The 18,900-nt window shown below is 34.6% G+C and overlaps 1 long non-coding RNA gene across 3 annotated transcripts in view; it reads right to left on the bottom strand.

Moving 5' to 3' along the window:
- LOC111871904 overlaps positions 1–14,040 on the bottom strand; it is a 22,845-nt gene extending 8,805 nt beyond the window's left edge. For all 3 annotated transcript variants that reach the window (XR_002844123.2, XR_002844124.2, XR_004513832.1), the window contains exon 1: positions 10,574–14,040. This is a non-coding gene — a long non-coding RNA (uncharacterized LOC111871904). The remainder of the gene's footprint in view (positions 1–10,573) is intronic.
- Positions 14,041–18,900: the final 4,860 nt, after the last annotated feature.

The raw sequence follows: 18,900 nt of genomic DNA on the forward strand, positions 1-18,900 counted from the left end.
TGAAAACAATGTTGATTTGTTTTTTTGATGTGAATGGCATTGTCCACAAAGAGTTCGTTCCGCCAGGACAAACAGTGAACCAACATTTTTACCTGGATGTGTTACGAAGATTACGAGAGAGTGTGCGACGAAAACGGTCCGAAATGTGGAGAAATGGGAACTGGTTGCTTCACCACGACAATGCTCCAGCCCACACAGCTTTGACGGCCCGACAGTTTTTGACAAGCAACAACATGGTGATTGTGCCTCATCCACCTTACTCACCCGACCTGGCTCCGTCGGACTTTTTTTTGTTTCCACGGATGAAGAGAAGTCTGAAAGGAAAGCGATTCTGTGATGTGGATGAAGTCAAAGAAAACACGCTAAAGGCTTTGAACAGTATCCAGCCTCAAGAATTCCAGCACTGTTTTAAGCAGTGGCAAAAGCGTTGGGACAAGCGCATTAATGCACATGGACAATACTTTGAAGGGGACTAATATACAGTTCAATAAAAATGCAAAAATAAAAAATAACAAAAATAAATTTCGGTTATTTTTGGGTCCCCCCTCGTATGTCGCTGGAGCAGCGGCTCTCAAGGAGTGCAAACAATGCATAAATGGGTCATACCCTCAATTAAATAATTTCAGCGAGGGACGTACAGTTACATTACAGAGAGAAAGTGTGGTACGTGAACTGCTGTTTCGAAGGAATGTTCTGTCTGTATCCTATATCCCAAAACTTTGGTAAACTTTCACCATTCTATAAGGTGTCACATCCTGTTATATTCTCTGCTGTTAGCGCTACAATTCCCATGTGTTGATATTGATATACATTTATTTCCATAGATCCATACAAAGTATAAGGATGTGGAAACTGTCATAACCAATAGAAAAGAAAAGAAAAAAAAACCAGTACAAATGTACATATAGTCAAGTAACACTACACAATATCGTAACATTTATGGCCACAAAAATAATACTAAATTTTTAATATTAAAAACTACACATGATTGAGGTCACTTATTACAAAGAAATGATATCTTTATTTTTATCATATTCAAAATAAAAATATTCTTCCACTGTATAAAATGAATGGCAACACAAAAAATCCTTCAAAGCAGATTTTAAACCTTTACAATTACTGTATAATTACTTTAAATATAAAGGAAGATTATTAAACACCTTGATAGCCACATAGCAAGTTCCCTTCTGATATAGTGATAGATGAGCTGAGGGTTGATAACAATTAAGATTGTAACCCTGTCTTGTATTTCTGTTATGTATATTCCCCAATATGGCGGATGGTGTAGCGCATCATGATAGTTGTGTCTCCACATTTCTTAGTAATAGATGTGAAATACAAGAGGTGAACTGCATAAGTTGTGAAGAACTAAGTTTGGAATTGCTTCAAGCAAAGACCGAAATATTATCATTAGAGAAAATAATAAAAATGCTACTACAAGTGGAGGTAAACATGACCAGAAAAAAAGGAAGATCTAACCTACAAGAAGACCCGGAAAGTGTTGATGCTGTTACCACATTGCAAGTGGCGGTAAACAAAGTTAATGTAGAAGAAGCTTACGCTCAACTTTTAAAAACACCTATCAATGTTTCTCCTAAAATATTCCGAGTGAATTCAGATCCTGAAGAGGGCCAAAAAGACAATTCTTAAATCTCCTTACCAAATCAACAACAAGTAGGATCACTTGGAAAACGGTGTTTCAAAATACCAACCATAATCAATGGATCAATAATAATGGATGCAAGAGACACGCTTCAACAGAACCATGGAAGGAACACCGTCATAAAGAATTCTACAAGTACAGAAAGCACCAAGCACACACGCATAGTGCAGCATAAAGTGCTCATGCTGGGAGACAGTCATCTCAAGGGAAGTGTTGTTAAACTTAGAAGTGAATTAAGTCCAAAATTTAAAGTTTTTGGTGTGATTAGACTGGGAGCTGGTGCTGAACAGATTGTGAACTCTTCTGCTGAGGATCTACAAAATTTACATTCACATGATGTTGTTGTTCTTAATGCTGGTGCCAATGATGTATATAAGAATAATAAGGGAGTAGCTCTAACCCAGATCACTAAGTTTATACAAAGGAACTATGGTACTAATATTATAATTTTAGATATCCCTCAGAGATATGATCTTTCATCCTCTTCATGTGTGAATTCTGAAACTGAAGAATTTAATAGACAATTGAAGAAAATTGCTACTTTATACAACCATGTCTCACTCTTAGAAACAAATCTCAAGAGAGAATGTTTCAAGAAGCATGGTCTTCATTGGAACTCTCTAGGAAAGACTCTGGTAGTGAAACTCATATCCATGCAAATTAATAAAGTACTGAGAAAAGAATTACTAACTCCAGTCAATCTTACTTGGATAGATAATGCCTTGTTGGGTAATGTAGATAGCTGTAGTGAAGGGATGATACCTTTATCTGTTAATGTAAATGTAAGTATGGATAGTGAGAACACAGTGAGTTGTAATGAAGAGATGATAACTTTATCTGATAATGTAAATATAAGTATGGATAGTGAGAACATAAGAAATAGTCTGACCCAATCATAATGAAAGGGAAGGATGAACAAGAGCTGGAGGAGGAAGGGACTCATATTCCACCAACGAATGGACCCTTGAAGACAGGTGGGAAAAGAAATGCCCAACCCAAGAGCAAAGGAGGTTTGATTTCCACTGAATTGGTCAATACCCATGAAAAGCATAGCAGGAGAAAACCTGTGAATAGGAGCTCAGATTTTTTATGGGAGGGCTAAGGTATGAACCAAACATAAATAAGTATCCAGATTTAGCTCACAATTTCCCTAAAAGTGGAGATAAAAATTGTGGCAAAAATCATAATGGACAGGCTGCTAACTCTAATACTACCAACTCAAATCAAGGGAAAACTAATCAATCTACATCTCATTTTCTTAAGGTATGTCATCAGAATATAAGAGGATTATCTGATAAAACCGAACAACTTTTAAATTCCTTATTACCTGACCATCCTCATATAATATGTTTGACTGAACACCATTTAAAAGAATATGAAATAAATAAAATATGTGTAGATAATTATGTATTAGGGGCCAATTATTGTAGATCAACATACAAAAATGGGGGTGTATGTATATATATTTATAACTCAATTAAATTTGATTCTCTATCTGTGTCTAACTACTGTGTGGAAAGGGACATCGAAGCCTGTGCAATCAAATTAAACCTGACTGATATCACATTGATCATATTAGCTATTTATAGGTCACCTAGTGGAAACTTCAACAATTTTTTGCAAAAATTGGATGCCATCTTGAATAAGCTACATAATAATAAAGTCGAATATGTTATATGTGGTGATGTGAATATAAATTATCTAGAAAATTGCGATAGAAGGAAACAACTTGATGTGCTCTTAAATACTTACAATCTAATAGGCACGGTTAATTTTCCAACACGAATTGTTAAGGTATCAAAAACTGCTATTGACAACATATATATAAAAAAGACTAGAAATTATACAGTTAAACCAATAATTAACGGACTATCTGATCATGATGCTCAAATGATAATAATTGATAATATAATATCATCCGAACAAGTAGGTAATCCTCAGTACATGAGAAATTATAGTAATTATAATATAATTAAATTTCAAGAAATGCTAAGCTATGAACTATGGGATGATGTTTTTACAAATGACAATGTAAACAATACTTTTAATGTATTTCTTAATACTTACTTGAGAATATTTTACTCATGTTTTACAAAAAAGAAAATTATTACTTCCAAACTTAAATGTAACCCGTGGATGACTCAAGGGATACGAATTTCTTGTGAAAAAAAGAGGAAGTTGTATATTAAATATAGACAAGATGATGATCCACATTTTAAACTGTATTATAAGAAATACTGTAAAGTACTTACTAAAGTTATTAAAGAGGCTAAGAAAGTACACTATGATAATAAAATTTCAAAATCTTATAATAAAATAAAAACTACATGGTCAATTATTAAAAAAGAGACTGGATCTAAAACTCAGAAGGATGAACCCCAATCGCTGAAAGTCAATAACATTATGATACAGAATAAAAAGTGCATTGCAAACGTACTTAACGAATATTTTACCTCAGTAGCTCAGACAATTATAGATGATTTAAACAATAACAAAACTCCAACCAACATCAGCCCATTATACTATCTGGGCAATAAATACACGTCTACCTTTAAATCTATCAAATGGCAGTATGTCTCAACTGCTGAGATTAGAAAGATAATCAAATCTTTGAAAACCAAGTATTCACATGGTTATGATGAAATTTCCACTAGAATTTTAAAAGCAAGTATGCCATATATAACTTCGCCACTAACTTACATTTGTAACCAATCCCTTGCCCAGGGAACGTTTCCAGACAGAATGAAATTTGCTGTCGTTAAGCCAATTTTCAAAAGTGGTAATAAATATGAACCAGCCAACTATAGGCCTATTTCATTATTGTCAGCCTTTTCTAAGGTTCTTGAAAGGGTTATCTATAATAAATTGTATGAACATATAGACAATAATCTTATATTGGACAATAATCAATATGGTTTTAGACCTAATTCATCTACAGAGAAAGCATCTTTCAAATTAATAGAGGAAATACTAAAAGCAATGAATAATAGACAGTTTGTTGGAGGAATATTTTGCGACTTACACAAAGCCTTTGATTGCATCAATCATGATATACTTATCAAAAAATTAGAGTTTTATGGAATAACTGGCAAATTTGGTGCCTTAATTAAATCTTACCTGAATGGAAGATATCAAAGAGTAACCCTTGTCCCTAACAGTTCTATTAATAGCTCGTCTAGTTGGGCAGAAGTAAAATTTGGCGTACCCCAAGGTTCAATTCTTGGCCCACTTATTTTCCTCTTGTATATAAATGACATAACTAAGGTTTCAATTAATGGAACAAACATATTCTTATATGCAGATGATACAAGTATAATTGTGACTAATCCGGAATACGCTGACTACAAATCAGCCATGACCAGAATATTTTACAATATTAATACATGGTTCAGAACCAATCTGCTAAAATTAAATATTCATAAAACCCACACTCTCCATTTCACTTTAATGAACTATGAGGATCATAATATGCATAATAATATTGATCAAAATTTACCAACTAACTTAGAGTGTATTAAATTTTTAGGCCTAAATATTGATAATAGGCTGTGTTGGAAGTATCATATTGATTACCTGGTTACAAAATTGAGTTCGTCTTGCTTTCTCATGAGATCAGTTAAGCCTATGATATCATTAAGTAGCTTAAGAATGATTTATTTTGCTTATATACATTCTGTGATGACATATGGAATTATCTTCTGGGGCAATTCTTCATACATGACGAAACTTTTTATGATCCAAAAGAAAATTATAAGGATTATGATGGGATTAAAGAAAAGAGATTCATGTAGAGACTCTTTCAAGGAAATGAAAATTCTGCCTTTGTGTTCGCAATACATATATTCCTTAATGCAACACACTACAAATAACATGCATTTGTTCACAAGAAATACGGAGGTTCATAATATTGGTACCAGACAAAATGTTAACCTATTTCCCCCGAGTACTTCTCTTACTAAAGTTCAAAAGGGTCCATATTATTCTGGTATAAAAATCTACAATCATCTGCCTAAAGAGCTGAAACAATTATCTAATAACCAGAAATCCTTTGAACGTTCCCTAAAAAGATTTTTACATGCTAACTCTTTTTATGCATTAAATGAGTATTTTAATTACAAAGGCACATAAATTTGAATGCTTAATGCCACATTTTAATATAGTTGGTAAGGGAGATGTGAGGAGTTGTATTGTGGTTACTTGTGACTTATGTTCGTTTAATCTTTTTGCCTTGTATTGTTGTATGTGCTGGATAATTAATGCGGGTGATCTTCGCGGTGTGACTTGTGTGACTTTGTGTATATGTTTGACGACTAATTCCACATCCTTGGTTTGTTCCCTGTATGGATGTTTATGGAAAGTGGAGGATGTGTATGTATGTATATGACGAGTCCTGTATCAATGTATTTTGATTTATGGGAAAATTATATTAATTTTAAGTTTTTATAGTAATGCACTTTTTAAATTATGTTTAGTTACAATTGTAATAAGCTCTTGTTTTGTTTTTTTATATTACCTATATTAGTTAACTGGTGTGTGTTATTTTAGTTGTGTGACTTATGTAATCTATTACATGTATACATCTATAATCAAATGGACTATTTCCACATCCTAGGATTTTTGCCTGTATGGATATATGGAAAATAAAGGAAATGAATGAATGAATGAATGAATGAATCTGATATAAATTGGTATGAATCCATGTTATCAACCACAAAAGACAATAAAGAATAAATGCACTGAGATTGAAGAGGGAGAATTCTTAATGTTTTAAATAACTGTCTACAAGAGTCTCTATTTCTAATACCTGTCATTATTCTAAATGCCCTCTTCTGCACATGAAAAGCATTAATAGCAAATGAAGAATTTCCTCAGAAATTAATACCATAATGCATAATAGAATGGAAATAAGCATAACAGACCATCAACAATGTTTCCTGATTCACATATGGCTTAACAGTTCTAATCACATAACAGGTGGTATTAAGTTTCGGAAGAAGTTGATCGACATGTCTCTTCCATGATAGTGTGTTTACAATATTAATTCCTAAAAACTTTATATAACATGACTCAGAAATTTTCTTGTTGCCATATGCAATATTAATATAGTTGTCCTAGCCATAGGAATTTTTTGTTGTGAATTTAATATAATCTGTTTTGGAAAAGTTTAAAGACAAATAAGTTGGCATTAAACCATATATTTAAAATTTTAAAAAATTCAGTCAATCTGTCTTGGAAAACCAAGGGATCAAGTTCACTAATAATTACACTAGTGTCATCAGCAAAAGGAATAGGGGTAGAAATCTTATTTAGTGCTAATGGAAGATCATTAATATAAATCAAAAAGAGCAAAGGTCCCAAAGTGGAACCTTGGGGTACTCCATTGAAATTTCACCCCAATTTGAATATGTGTTTAAATTATAATATTTGGATTGCAAGCTTATTTTTAGAAATGTTCTTTCCAAGTACAATGTTATTAATTTGTGCATTAAGCCCGAAATACCACAAAACTCTAGTTTAGATGACAAAATCATATGGTTAACGCAATCAAAAGCTTTTTCTAGATCACAGAATATTCCTCCCATATTATGTCCATCATTCAGATCCATTAATATCTGGTTGAGTAACCTATAAGTGGCTTTGTAAGTTGAAGAGTTTGCCCTAAATCCAAATTGTTCATTTACCAAAATATTATTATTGACCAAGCATTTACAAAGCCTCCTACATATCACTTTCTCAAATATTTTTGAGAAGTTAATGATTTTTTTTTCCTCAGCACTACAGCCCCAGTGGGCCTAGGCCTACCTCCATGAACTTCTCCGTTCACTTTCGGTTTTTCTAGATCTTACACATTTGGTAGGACTCCTTGGGAGGGTGATCAGCTCATTGCAAGGCCTCTACCTGTACACAAACACAGAAAAACGTACACGCACAAACTAAACATCCATGCCCTGAGTGGGATTCGAACCCATGATCCTGGTTTCCAAGCGAGCGAAGACAGTACATGCCTTAGACCGCTCGGCTACCGTGACCGGCAAGTTAACAATGATATGGGTCTATAATTACTAATACGATTGTTATAACCCTCTTCATATATGGGTTTTACTTCAGAAAATTTAAGTCGATCTGGAAATATATCAGTTGCTAATGAGCTATTTATTATATAGGTTAATGGTAAGGTAATGTAATGTACACTATTTTTCAAAATTTTGACAGGGATCTCATCATATCATAAGAATTAGTCATTTTCAATTTATTAATAATATTTACAATTTCATTAGTTGTTACCAGACCATATCTAATGGGATGAAAAGTATCTTTAAAAATATCAGATAAATATTCACTGGAAGTTTTACTTTTATCAATTAAATTACAATTCCATCAAATTCTCCATAAGCATTATCACCAGTACAGGAATAATAGGACATATGGAACCCGACATGTCAAGGGGACCTAATATGGATTCCACCTCACACTATATGAAATCTTAACTATTGTAATCTATTGTAAACAATATATAACTATTTAATGAACCATCACAACACAGCAAATAGTAAAACATCAAAGTCAGCGTTCAGCTGTGGCTTTGCTACATGTTTCAGCCACTATCGGCCATCATCATCATAATGCTGCCTCGTCATTAAGAAGAACTGTCCGTATTGCATGGAAAGCAAACACAATTCATTAATTGCTACACCATGGGCCTCTCTTAAAATCTTCTATATAAAGTAATATCAAATTTCCCTATTGTCTATGGAAACGCACACTAAGTATATCCAACGACTGATTCAATGTTATTGAAAACATCATTAATATTTTATCTTGTTATAATACTTCCAATTTTTAATTTTTATATAATCTGAACTTTCGTATTTTTTACATAAGCAATTTTAAAATTGTACAATCAATAGTGTTATATCCATTTTATGGTTGCAGTTAAATGGTAGATTTTTGTTGATATGTATTTGCCTGATGATGGCCGATAGTGGTCGAAACATGTAGCAAAGCCAAAGCTGAACGCTGACTTTGATGTTTTACTATTTGCTGTGTTGTGACGGTTCCTTAAATAGTTATATATTGTAGCACAGCAGGATGCATGGAATTAAGATTACTGTAAACAATTTTAAGTATTGTAACTTTATTCTCTTATTGTAATCAGCCGATGTACAGTAACTGACTTGTCTTATATCATGTAACAATGATCTATACAGACGAAATAAATAAATATATTACTGATAATTGTGTCAGCTACAGACAGGAAGTATTTATTTAAAGAGTTGGAAATGCTTTTTGAATTAGTATATACTCTATCAAAAGTATTCAAAATAGGTAAGATATTGTAACGTGACTTCCTACCAGTCAGCGCCTTAACAATATTCCAAGTCAATTACCAGAAGGGGCTTTATAAACTGCAAGTATATAAATATATGATGAGCCGGACTGAATTTTGATTGAGCACAGTTTGATGTCAAAATCAGAGCAGTCTGTTTCAATAATTAATGTAACATAATTTAAATTATTAAGTAAAAATTACATGTTCCACCTTTCGATGAAGATCTTTTACAATAGCTGGCATCCAATTTATAAATTTCAATAATAACACTACTCAAATCTGTGCAACTTAAATGGTGCTCAGTTATGCAGATGATATGTGGAATATCTGGATATATGGAAGTTAATAATTCGTTATATCTAAAGCCACAAATATTCTGATCATATATTTTCAGAGGATGATGTATAATAGGTGATTTATTACCTTTATTTAATTTTGTAGAATGTACTGCACTTGAATTACCTGTGTTATAGCATTTAGTAGTTAAGTTTAAATTTCCCATTAAAATCATTTGTTTTTGTTACAGGCTTCTTTCTAATATGCTTTACTGATGTATTTTCAACAATCTCATCTGAAGTCAGTGGAAAAAGTTGATTTACAGAGACTAATTGTTCGAAGTTGAACTTCATGATATCTGAGCGCTATGATATTAGTGCTCATATTATTTTCCTTCTCTATAAGAGAAAAAATCTGAAGAAGTAAATTGAATGATAGTATTTATTTATTCAGATCATTCAAGTGTAATCCATGTTTAATATACAAGTGTCTATTTTCATTTAGTTCCACCACACTGAGACGTGGAAATAGTTTTTTGAGCTTAAGTAGTTTTCTATTAAAATTAGTAATTTCATCACTGAGAGTAATATTAGGACCTTTTAGGTTATGCCTATAAGGGACTGTTAATACAATCACATTCCTATGAGTGACTCTCTTAATGAATTCAATAAAATCATTAAAAACCGTACTTTATTTCACTCTATCAATATTGTTTGACCCACAACAAAGAATAATAAAATCTTTGTCTAGCAAATTATCAACATCTTTTGTAGCTTGTTCCAATATTATCTTGGTACCAGCTCCAGGTTTAATGTAACAACTTACCTGGAACTCATCATTCAAATAAAGTTTCATATTTTCTGAGAAGCCTCTTAGATGACTATCACCTGTCAACAGTATTTTATATTTTGAAGATTTTGAAAGATTGCTTTTACTATTCAGGAATGTATCATGTAATTCACTTACATAATTATGAAAAGACAACACTTCCTCGTCCCTAGTAGGAGAAACACATCCATAATAATAGTTGGAATGTTTTGGGGTTTGGTATTGTCTTCCTGAACATTCACTGGTTCATATCTAATATTGATTATTCGCTATTTTGGTGACCCAGTACGATGCTTTATATAATGCCTAGTCTGTGAATTTTCTACATCACGATGAATCTTCAACTTCTTCACCGATTTAATTCCTTGCATTTCCGATGCGCTATGTCCCCTACCTGATGGGCAGTCCGTTATATTTAATATAACGTCATACCTGTTATTAGTAGCTATAAGAAAGTATGGTGCATATTCACTTACATTTTGCTACGTTGTTCTTTCCACTATTTCTATACCTTTTGCACATTCCGTCGTCAGTCAACTATTTTGATGTTCGTCCGACTTCACATTCACCGCTACACCAGATAAAATCTTAAGTTTGGGGTTAGTCTCTTCCCACTCTTTAACAGGAGTTTCTTTATTAACGGCAATCAGCTTAATTCAGAAAGTGCATGTTGCAGATTGTTTTCTAATTCTAGACATTCAGAACATTCGTGACCATCATATACATCCTACCTATACTCGTTATTTTCAGGACGTGCATACCACTTCAACCAACTGCCAGCCATCTTCCCACACGGTTGTATAATATGACAGACACTGCCTACTGAATTGACAAGATCAAAATTTTCTCCTAAGATATATGAAGCTATAAAACCTCTTTTGTACATTTATAGCATTCACACGCACACACATATATCAACTTCAGAATTCCATGACTCATTGTAAGGAAATGAAGGTGCTAGTTAATCTACCCGGGCTGATGTCCTAGCATCTGGTGACATATTAATCGATATCATCGATATTAATGTCCTATACTCAGTAGAAACGTGTTTTGTCCACAAAGAAATCGATCACACGCTCCTTCGCGTGAAGTATAGATGTCACATTGTTACAAATGCCATGTGATTATTTAAATAGGACTTTTAACAAACCATTTGCAACTGATGAAAATATATTTTCCTTTTAAATTACAGCCTGTGTTAGGTGGACCAATATGAAAATTCTAATACCAAAATTGCAATTTCAATAACTTTTTAAGTAAATGTACGATAGGGTTTTAATTGGCTTACAATGTTCAAGCAATTTTCATATATTTGCATGATCTGGTACGAGACAATCTTTACGATTTCCGACCTTATTTTAAGAAAAACCGGCGCTATCCCGTAGGAGGACGTCCACTGTTTGGTTGATAAGTAGGCCGTTATGTCATGGCAACGACGCAAGCGGTCGACGTGGCAACATCAGCTGAAAAGATTTGCGTAATGACGCAAGCTGTCCACGTGACAATATCAGCTGACATGTATTACGTGGTATTGCGTTATTTTGCCTGTTACGTCATACCACCTGTTGAGGTTACTGGCAGTTCGTCGTGCGCCTCGAATGTGGTTGCTTCGTTAGTATCTGCGTTGTAACTGCTGTTGGAATACTAGAAGTTCTTGTGTGGTGAAATTCGTATAAGTGGTGTAACTGCAACAGTAAGTGTACAAAGTGTTTCTTTCATCGTTTTGATATTCCGGCCGCTTCAGTAAGTACGCTAATAGTGATGGCATGGGAAGCGGAGAGACTAATGAACATTTCTCTGACTAAATTGGCGGAATCTCGCGAACAACGTGGCGGTATTAGCCTCCATAAACATCTCATGGTTGTTACGGTTCTGAAGAAGGCGCGTTGCATTTTCAGGGAGGAACTATACAACATAGTTCAATCCCAAGAGCGTGGTGGTTACACATCAACCACAACAACGACCCCGCAGGATCAACAGCAGCAAGACGAATGCGAACAGAACTATGACGACAATGGACTTGTAGATTTAACACCGGAGGAGGCTGGCACTGGATCGTCGCAGTATACAACACCACACTCCGAAGACGCGTCGTCCGGAGTTAATCATCTCCAACTTTCAGCGTCCTGTGTACGATGTGCAGATAATATCCTGCCCTCCCTTCCATCATATGAAGATGACAAAGAAAATCAACCTCCACCCTCATATCACACAATTCCTGCCTCTCCCCAGAGTGACAAATCACCCGCTCATGGAGACCATGTTCTACGACACAGACGACGCAGACGACAAAGACGTCACAGATCGAATGCAACAAGTACTTCTTCGCCAAGGTGCCCTAAGAGACGGATTAATTTTGGGGAGTGCGAAACAGAGGAAGCAGATTTAACGCCGGGGGAGGCTGGCATTGGATCATCACTACATAAAACTACTTCAACTAATCCACCAAAGTGTGCAAAGCTATGCTGCGTGACGTGAGGGCGATGACACCGTGCCCACCACAATGTAAGCCGGTCGTGTTGCAAGTGTTGTGTCCATACTGTTTCGGCAGTCTTGCAGGAAATGCGGCAGCAGTAGCTGCGAACATGTCGGCGGGGCCGGGAATTTGAAAGCCAACCAATTCGGTATCCACCCCAAACCTGTGTTCGTCTAAAGCCAAGGAGGCCGTTTCGTGCGATGATTGTGTAAATACATCGAAACCGAACAGTGTTGCCACGACCAGCAGGTTGTAAACATAAACACATTAATCCAACCAACTTCGTGATCTTTGACTAGGACGGTACAATAGGACGTTTGCAGCAGGCTGTACGATATTGAACTGAACATAATAATGAAAGACAGAGGTAAGCAGTTCTATGTGTAAATTGACAGTGTTTGATACGGCGGCGAGAAGGTGTACACTGGGGCCTAACCCAGAAGATAATATATTTTTCTATTGTGATTAAAATATTTGATTCAGTATTTGTAACCGAGTTGTAAATTCAGATTTTTAAAAAGTGTGTTTGTCTTCAATGATTTTGTACTTGGTTTCTGCATCATGCTTAACTCAAAGCCTAGGCAAATTTTACAACACAACAGTAACAGTTTAGACACATCTGAACACCTGAGGATGGCGGTCTGTGGCAGAAACATGTGTGGAATATTTTAATGATCATTACATTATTGAAAAACTAAATACATAGACATTTAATACAGATGTGCATCAGGATGATGAAATGTAGAATTACAAACCCCCACTTATTTAGATTAAAGCCAATACATAGCCACCATAAGTTGCTACGTAAGTAAGTGGGGGTTTGTGTATATAAATACCAATGTAAAATTTGCCTAGGCTTTAAATCAAGCAAAATGCTGCAGAAACCAAGAACAAAATCATAATTTAAATCTGTTCAAATTTTATAAATGAACTGAACATAATAATGAAAGACAGAGGTAAGCAGTTCTATGTTTAAATTTACAGTGTTTGATATGGCGGCGAGAAGGTGTACACTGGGGCCTGACCCAGAAGATAATATATTTTTCTATTTTGATTGAAATATTTGATTCAGTATTTTTAACCGAGTTGTAAATTCAGATTTTTAAAAAGTGTGTTTGTCTTCAATGATTTTGTACTTGGTTTCTGCATCATGCTTAACTCAAAGCCTAGGCAAATTTTACATCACAACAGTAACAGTTTAGATACATCTGAAAGTACATAGACATTTAATACAGATGTGCAACAGGATGATGAAATGTAGAATTACAAACCCCCACTTATTTAGATTAAAGCCAATACATAGCCACCATAAGTTGCTACGTAAGTAAGTGGGGGTTTGTGTATATAAATACCAATGTAAAATTTGCCTAGGCTTTAAATCAAGCAAAATGCTGCAGAAACCAAGTACAAAATCATAATTTTAAATCTGTTCAAGTTTTATAAATGTGTATTGTTGGTAAAAATACAAGGACAATTTTAAAAATAAAACGTTCTTTCAATTATTTGTTAATTACCTGACAATTCCTACCATTTATTGTGTGAAGTTGTGGGTGGAATAGTAAGTGTGAAGTACTCAGCTTTAAGTTTTCAATTTGTTTCATTGGGGCTGGAAATGTGCCTTTGAAATCAAGTGCCAGTCTTATAGAAGCTCTTTGAGAATGCTGCCCTTCATCTACACATTGCTAAAAATATTGCTAAATAATTTTTCTGGCTTACCCTTTCCTATCAAGGAGGTACTTTACAGCACAATTTTACATGGACCCAGGCATAATAATAAAACTAATTACCAATCCGAATGGCGTCTCAATAGCCACACTACAGTATATATCATGCCATCTCAATGGCATACATCATAAATCCCTGTGATGACATAATCAGTATAGGTATGTCAAAAAGTTGTACAAAAAAGAGAAATTTTACGAATTGTTTTGTTCTTCTGGAATTACTGATGCTATTTAATGAAGGAGATTTAAGAGGATCGGGCGTACAGAATGTTTGGGCAGAACATGAATTCCACATGTAAAACTATCCCCTAATGTTTGGCTGTGTTGGGAAGTCATACATTCTTGGCTTCCATAAATGTGGGAACATTTCTTGTCAGCTTTCAAAAAAGGAACCTGTTCCCTGGAGTGTGCCGTGTGTAGAAACAGAATGTCCAGAAAAATTGATGTAAAATAATACATATATTTCCTAGGTATTATAGTTAACCAACATTTCTGAGATTTCCCTTCATGCAAAGAAATTCTGAGAATTGATAATTGTGGTTATTTAATTCTTTGCACTCCTCAAAACGTCCAGCAGAAGAGCTCCGGGTAGTGCTATGCTCCAAGTGGCATTTGAATGTGTGCAAGAAGAAAATGTGAGGGGAATCAGCAGAATGGTGTCAGTACCTCTCAACACACAGCCTGCAGGAAATGAGTGCACACNAAATCACCATTTTTTTTGTGGCCCATTTAATATTTATGGTCCTATTCAGCAGGCATCAATCAATGACGCACAAAATATGAATAAAATCTCTTCAGGTGCATATCCATACATAAAGAGAGCATTCCAAAATCATCTCTTATTCAGGTGGGCTCAAAATGTGCAAATCAATCAGAATCCCAAGATTGCTTCTGTCTTGATCAAAACACTTTCTCATACGTACCATGGCCTAATGAACAGAAAAACTGATGTTTGCAAGACCTGCCATGCTGAAACCATGGCCATTCTTTTGCTCTTAACATGGGATACTAAAGCCCACCTCTGCCCCACTTTTCATAGATGCATACATTCTATACTGTCTGTTGCTGTTTTTTTTTTCTCCCACATTTGGAGTCCAATATTTCTGATGGTGACATCTGAAAGTGTATAGTTATTATGAGATGATTTGGTGTACACAATTCTAAATGGCAAAATGATTTGCTTCACCTCTCCACACATGTCCTGACTGACCCAAGTAGACCCGTCCATTGAGTAACTCTTCCCCCAAAAGAGACTATCATTTGAGCAAATGCAATGAAATGAAGCTTACGCCTAACAGCATGTTATAAAATTACAAACATTTGGAAAGAATTCTCCTCCTGCATCTAGTCATTCAGAAGTTTAGCATGTATAACCATTGGGGGAAGCAGAAAGCTCTCTTCATTCAAAATGCACTGCATATACTTAAGGTAGAAGCCATCACAAAATCAAAATGACTCTTCTAATACCATACCCTGAATGCATTTACATGTTCTTGCACTCTGATGGTACAAAATATATACATGCCAACATTTTGTATGAAAATAAGCATTTTATTATAACACACAGAGGACAGACACCCCTTAATCTCATGTAAGTTCCGTGTTCATCCTACTTATATAACTTCATATGCATGTGTGTGTGTATATATATATATGAAAAAAACACTATTTTCCACTTCAAATATCCTTCACAGTAACATGTATTAATATTAAATCTTGTCTGAAGATGTGACTTTCAGGGTGAACATGAGGTGTCAAGATTTAATTTTATGAAGAAATATGTATTAATTCATTTCAGAGGTAAAACTAAGACTTTATCATTAGATACAATTCTGTGTATTGACATGTAGTAGAACAGAGTATCCACAAAGAGCCTGATGCCTGTAAACTGTATATTATTTCCCTTATAGTAAAATTTATGTAAAAAAGTTCCTATTCCATGAGTAACAACAATCTTATCAGGTTGCCAACTATTACCGAAACAGTGTTTATTGCAAAATCATGATCTCTTGAAGTTTCAAGCCACTTCAAGGCATCAAATATCTCCTCTCACCATCTTCCATTACAAATAAATATACAAAGCACAGATGATGTCACAGTATTTACAAACAATTTCAGGTCTTTGGAAAACTTTTCACATTAAAAAATGTTTGTATAATTGTAGATGAAGTATGAGTAAACATAATATTGTGTATGTCCATGATGACACTCCAGACCGAGATAACTTGATGGCTTACTTCTTCTAAGAGTGCATCCCACCTGTAAAAGACAACGTTAATAATTTCCAAGATTCAAATGATTTTTTCTTCCATAATTGAAACACCCAAAGATTCGTGTAATTGTATTGCCTGATCTAAATACAGAAAATGTGGGGGTTGCTGTCATTGTAAAACCATACTTAGAAATCCTTCATGTAAACTAAAAAATGTACACAACCACACAGCAATATTATTTGTTTTATGTACAAGATATTTTCAGTATGTTCAGGTTATATATCACATCATTTTAGTCTGTTGTCACAACCTCATGCCATTCAAATCAGGTGTACATGTAGTATGCATACCACATATCTATCAGACATTTTACTTTTGCATGTGCAGCCCCATGCACCTACAGAAAATACTGATGCATGGTATTCAAACATTCTTTCATTCACTTACAAGGACAATAAAACCTCCTTTTTGTATTTCTCAATTTTTAGGCCTTCTTCATAGTAAAAAATACTGTGGTGTCAGCTAGATTACCTAATTATTATATCTCCTTCTTTACTAAAACCGTCACAACACAACTATATCGAGGTCAGTGCCTAGTTTTGGCTATTAATAGCCATCATCAGGCAAATATATGGCTAACATATATACACCACTGAAATACAGTACTAGTAAAATTGGTTACAATAATATTAATTATACAAAATACTTGATGTAAAAATACAATAAATTAGATTATATGAAACAAAAGTTATAGTATAAAACAAGAATAAAATTCTTCGATTGATGCTTTACATCATCGAGTCATTTGTTGGTTTTTGTTATTTTGTTGTGTTCCCTCGGACAAGTTGGAGTATTCTATATTTATGTGTATATAAAAACTGTTATTGGAGGCTCGTGGTGTAGATGTAGTAATATTAATTTTAATTATTTAGTCGGTGCCTCATCTTACCAAGCACTGTCCGTTCTGTAGGGAATGTAAACAACAAACAGAACTAACTTTGCCAACAAATGGCGGTCACTTGGTCAGTATAGTTCGCTTGCGGACTACAGGCCATGGAGTTTTTTCTGGAGACAGAAGATAAAAGCTCCTGGATTGAATGGTAGCAAGCACTACCCAAAGTCAGCCTCCTCTTAATTTCCTCCTGAATCAAATCTCACTGAGATTTGGTTGCGCAACCAAACAGGGAACACACAACACGAGACACGATATAGTACNAGACAGATAAGATAAATAATCTTGCCAAGTTTTTAGTATATAAATATTTATTATAATTGACGAACATTTTAAATCCTTTTTAAATTTTACAATGGCATAATGGCAGGCAATGAAATAGATTAGCCTAGATGGAGCACCTGATGATGGCACTATGGTGCCGAAACATATTGTGAAATAACAAGTGAAATTGAGTGCACTAAAAGACGGACACTGCATACATATCATGGACAACTGATGGTTGCCTGATGATGGCCTTGTGAGGCCAAAACACAATGCAACAAAATAGAAAATGTGATTTTAACATTTTATGAATTCTAAATTTGATTATAAATGACAGATGACATGTGTTTGCATCATAGACGGAAGTTAGGGAATGAGTCATTTTATATACTTTGTACTTTTCCCCATACACCAAGGTTTTTCTATACCTGGATGCAGTCTAATCTCCTTTCTTATATTTATTCTGTAAATAATTTTGTGACAAAATCTAAGACCAAGACACGGTCAAGTGACTTCTTTTATTTTGTGAGTGACTAACACTTCTTACAGACAGTCTGTCAGTTTCCTGTACACTCTGATGTACAATCACCCCACAGATTCCAGGCAGTGAAGTGTGGGACCAGAGTACATCACATCACATTCAGAAATCAGATTTAGTACATGCACACGCACAGAATGCTCTCTCACACAGTTCACTTCATTGGTTTTCAGTTTGTAATAGTTCTCTTCATCACTACTATACTACCATAATTCCAAACAGCCTTCACCATTAATCACTACAACGTATCACCAATTCAGACTCACACCCAGCCAACAGTTCATTCACTCATTTCATTTATTTATTTACTGCAGAAGCTGAAACTCATATCTTATAAAGAAATTGTTCTCAGTATTTTATAACTTAAGATTATGAGAATAAAAAGTGACTTTTTTTGCAACAGTCCATTTCGTGTGTCTCTCGACTTGAGTTGCATAATAATTATACAAATGCAAATGTTAGTGGTTTTAAAAATGTTTCATGTTCTCAGTATGTAGAAGCTTGAATGAAATGACAACACTGATCCAATATATATATATATCTTTAGCCAGCTACAGACAGAGCGTTCTCGTTATCTTGACACTTGAGATGTACCTAAGGTGGGGAGGACTGGTATGTCCGGTGCAGTTCACAACC

Source organism: Cryptotermes secundus, unplaced genomic scaffold (genome assembly GCF_002891405.2).
Source record: "Cryptotermes secundus unplaced genomic scaffold, Csec_1.0 scaffold1526, whole genome shotgun sequence".
Taxonomy (NCBI): Eukaryota; Metazoa; Arthropoda; class Insecta; order Blattodea; family Kalotermitidae; genus Cryptotermes; species Cryptotermes secundus.